This window comes from Petaurus breviceps, unplaced genomic scaffold (genome assembly GCF_028583685.1).
Source record: "Petaurus breviceps papuanus isolate PSGF00001 unplaced genomic scaffold, PetGlider_PUasm1.0 176, whole genome shotgun sequence".
NCBI classification, from domain to species: domain Eukaryota; kingdom Metazoa; phylum Chordata; class Mammalia; order Diprotodontia; family Petauridae; genus Petaurus; species Petaurus breviceps.
This window is the reverse complement of record NW_027185771.1, coordinates 22,097,452-22,102,083: the sequence shown is the minus strand read 5'-3', so window position 1 is coordinate 22,102,083 and position 4,632 is coordinate 22,097,452. Positions and strand designations below refer to the sequence as shown.

Below are 4,632 nucleotides of genomic sequence, written 5' to 3'. Positions count from 1 at the left end.
AGAGAGAGAGAGAGAGAGAGAGAGAGAGAGAGAGAGAGAGAGAGAGATTTCCTCCAACTATGCTAATACTGAGAAAGGTCTCATGAGTTATAAATATCATCTTTGCATGTAAGAATGTTGACAGCTCAACTTTCATAAGACCCTTATTATTTCTCTTTCCTGTTTACCTTTTCATGCTTCTCTTGATTTTCGTATTTTAAAGTTGATTTTTCTATTCAGCTCTGGTCTTTTCATCAAGAATGCTTGAAAATGTGCAAGATGGGGCAAGTGATCTGTGGTCAGAGGAAGGGTGCCGGCTGTGTCTTCCACGCCCACGTGAAGCACTGATAGGGGCCGCTAAGCCTTGGGCTCTCGACTTCGCCAAGAAGCATGGCTACATTAAGGGTATTGTAGAAGACATAATCCATGATCAAGGCCGAGGGGCTCCTCTTGCAAAGTAGCTTTTTGGGATCCTTACTGATTTAAAAAGAGGACAGAGTTGTTCATTGCTGCTGAAGTCATCCACACTGGCCAGTTTGTGTACTGTGGTAAGAAAGCTCAGCTCAATATCGGCAATGTCATCCCAGTTGATACTATGCCTGAAGGGGCCATATTGTGTTATCTTGAAGAAAAGCCTGGGGACCAGGGTAAGCTTGCCTGGGCATCCAGAACCTATGCCACAGTAATTTCCCACAATCCTGAAACCAAGAAAACATGAGTGAAGCTACCTTCAGGCTCTAAGAAAGTGGTCTCCTCTGCTAACAGAGCTGTGGTTGGTGTTGTTGCTGTAGGAGGTTGTATTGATAAACCCATCCTTAAGGCAGATCGTGCCTATCATAAATACAAGGCCAAGAGAAACTGCTGGCCTCATGTCCAGGGTGTGGCCATGAATGCTGTGGAACATCCATTCAGACGAGGTAATCACCAGCATATTGGAAAACCATCCACCATTCGAAGAGATGCCCCAGCTGGAGGAAAGGTCGGTCTCATTGCTGCCCGGGGTACTGGTCAACTCTGGGGTACCAAGACTGTACAGGAGAAGGAGAACTAAAGTACAGAATCCTGACAATAAAAATTATTTTGGGAAAAAAAAGAATGCTTGAAAATCGTATATTTCCTTGAATATCTATTATAGCCCCTGGAGTATTATATACTTAGGTTTTTAAATTTTTTTAATTAAAATTTATGTTTATTTTTAGTTCATATAATTCATTTCCACAAGATTTTGAGTTACAAATTTTCTCCCCATCTCTCCCCTGTCTACCACCCCAAAAGAGTGATCCCACTGAAAATCCCCTCCCTCAATCTGCTCTCTCCTATATACTCCCCTATTCTCCCTCTGACTTTCTAGTAGGGCACGATGGATCTCTATGCCCCAGTGCCTGTATATCTTATTTCTAAGTTTCAGGTAAATACACACAGACACACACACACACACACACACACAATCTATGTTAAACATTTGATTTTAAAAGTTTGAATTCCAGATTCTTTCCCTTCCTCCATCATCACCCACCTGTACTGGGAAGAGAAGCAATTCTATATAGGTTGTACGTGTGAAGCTATGCAAAACATATCTCTAGTGGATATATTGTGAAAGACTGAATATGTTTTCCTCCATCCTATCCCGCCCAACACTTGTTCTATTCTCTACTTTGATCCTGTCCCTACTTCCCTCCCATCCAACATGACTTACCCTCTATGATTCCCCTCCTCATCCCCTTCCCCCCTACTCTCCTGTAAGGTGAGATACCCTATATAGTGTGTATGTCATTCCCCCTAAGACAAATTCAATGAGACTAAGGTTGACCCATTCCATTTTGCCTTCTTGTTCTTCCACTCCATTGTAACAGTTTTCCCTTGCCTCATCTATATGAGATAATTTACCCCATTCTGTCTCTCCCTATCTCCTCTCATTATATTCCTCTCTCACCTCTTAATTACACATTTTAATTATCATTCCTTCCTATTAAAATTGTTCCTGTGACCTCTGTCTATGTAAACCTGTACACCTATATACACACACTCACATATATATTCATATGCCCATATACTCCCCTATATAGACATATATATGTATGTATTCATATATACATACACACACATACACACACACATATATATACACACACACACATTTATATTCCCTTCAACTATTATCATACTGAGAATTCTTTCATAAGTTGCAATTTTCATTTTCCCATGTTGTAATGCCAAGCAAAGGCAACTTCCCAAGGTTCAAAATACCAGCATAGGTTCTCTCCATTTTATTCAGTGACAGATTAAGAACAGACAGAATCAAAATATAGCATAATTCAAAATACAGCATTTACCAAGTGTGATTAAATAATCTCCAAGTACTACCACACCCCTTGATTTAATCAGTCACAAACTCCCTCTTCTTAATACTACTCCACCCCTAGGCTGGTACATTCATTTAGTGGATCACAAAGCCCCTATTCTCAAGTGGAGATTAGTTTCCAATCATAAGTAAAGTACATTCCTTTGTTCCATCACAGAGCACAAAAAGGTCAAAAGTTTCCCACCCTTAGATCACAGTTGAATCTACCCCAGAGTTACAACAAGCTTAAGCACAGCATTTAATACCTAAATGGAGGTCTTTTCTTCATGAGGCAAGTTCTCGGCAATCTTGGTTCCTGGGGAGACAAAGCTTAGCAAGGCCACAAGATACATTGCCAGTCTCTTCATTAATTCATTCTCTGTCTGCAGAACGGTCCTAGGACCCCTGAAAATATTAGCAAAATCCTCTTTCAGGATTTCTGTAAACAGACAACAAGAAAATCCTTCAGGGCTTCTGAACCAACAGCAAGGTTCTCAGTCCTCTTCAACAACAGGACTGTCCTTCACCAGTGGACAGAATTCACTCTCTTTCTGCAGAACAGTCTCAGTAGCTCTGAACCAACAGCAAGGTTCCATGGCCTCTGCAACAACAGGACTGTCCTTCACCAGTGGACAAATCTGGCAAAACAACAACAAAACAGACAGACAAAGTACCAGCATAACAGCCATGTCTCCTCAGTCTTTGGCAGCTCTGGGTGGCAGCTCTCAAAAGTCCTGGGCAACTCAAAGTGGCCCTCAGCAATCCTCTCAGTCTCTATCTGCCTCAAAAGGTGCTGCTTCCGAAAAGTTCTTCTGCCTCTCTCTTTTCTTGTGTCTCTCTAAATTAATGTCACCAGCTCCTCCCAGTTCAGCCCTCTCTTTTCACATTAACAAGTCCATCCCACAAGTGGGATTCACAAGCTCTGGGTTTTAACACAATCAAACCAAAAACCAAGCCAATACAGGGGGATCTTTATATGGGATGTAAATAGCTCAAATTTGATAAGTTCCTTATGATTTCTTTTCCCTGTTTACCTTCTCATGCTTCTCTTGCTTCTTGAATCTAAATGTCAAATTTTCTATTCAACTCTGGTTTTTTCATTGAGAATGCTTGGAAGTCCTCTAATGACCATATTTTCCCCTGAAACATGGTACTCAGTTTTGCTGGGTAAGTGATTCTTGATTTTAATTCCAGCTCCTTTGACCTGTGATTTACCATATTCCAAGCTCTTAGATCCCTCAGCGTAGGAGCTGCCAGATCCTGTGTTATCCAGATTATGTTTGCATAATATTTAAATTATTTCTTCCTGGCTGCTTGTAATATTTTCTCATTGATCTGGGAACTCCAAAACTTGGCTATAATATTCCTAGGAGTTTTCTTTTGGGGATCTTTTTAAAGAGGTAATCAGTGGATTTTCTATACCTCTATTTTGCCCACTGGTACTAAAATATCACAGAAATTTTCTTTGAGAATTACTTGAAGGATGATTTCTAGGTTCTTTTTCTGATCATGTCTCTCAGGTAGTCCAAAAATTTTTAAATTATCTCTCCTGTATCTATTTTCTAGATCAGTGGTTTTTCCAATGAAATATTTCACATTGGCTTCTATTTTTTTTTTCATTTTTTTGGATGTGCTTAAGAGTATCTTGATTTCTCCTAAAATCACAAGCTTTCATTAGCTCCAATCTAATTCTGAAGGAATTATTCTCTTCAGTGAGCTTTTGTGATTCTTTTTCCATCTGGAAAATTTGGATTTTCAAGGCATTCTTCTCCTCATTGCCTTTTTGAGGCTCTTTTGCCATTTGAGTTAGTCTCTTTCTTAAGGTATTATTTTCTTTACTCAGGTTGTTGACTCTCATTTCATAATTTGCTTGTATCACTCTCATTTATCTTCCAAAATTTTCCTCCACTTCTTTTATTTGGTTTTCAAAATACTTTTTAAGCTCCTCTATGGCCTGTAAGCAGTTCATATATTTCTTGGAAGCTTTTGGTGCAGGAGTTCTGACTTCACTGCCTTCCTCCTGTTCCATGCTTTGATCCTTTTTGTCCCCAAAATACTAGTCTAAAGTCAGATTGCTGTGCTTGCTTTGCTTCCTTTGCTTGTTCATGTTGTCATTCAATTACTTGACTTCTGAGCTATTGCCACTGTAGAACTCTGCTTTCTGAGAGGAGGGCTTTGTCCCAAATTGCTGGGTATTTCTCAGCTGCTGAAGCTATTAGTTGGCTGTTCTTCCTGAAACTTCCACATGCTCTGGCAAGCTGGTCACACACCCTAGGACCTTCACCCAAGCCAGCAATCCAGATGCAATAAGG

The 4,632-nt window shown here is 40.1% G+C and overlaps 1 pseudogene; it reads left to right on the top strand.

The window, feature by feature from the left end:
- The first annotated feature begins 258 nt into the window (after positions 1–258).
- Positions 259–1,075, top strand: LOC138159615 (large ribosomal subunit protein uL2 pseudogene; annotated as a pseudogene).
- Positions 1,076–4,632: the final 3,557 nt, after the last annotated feature.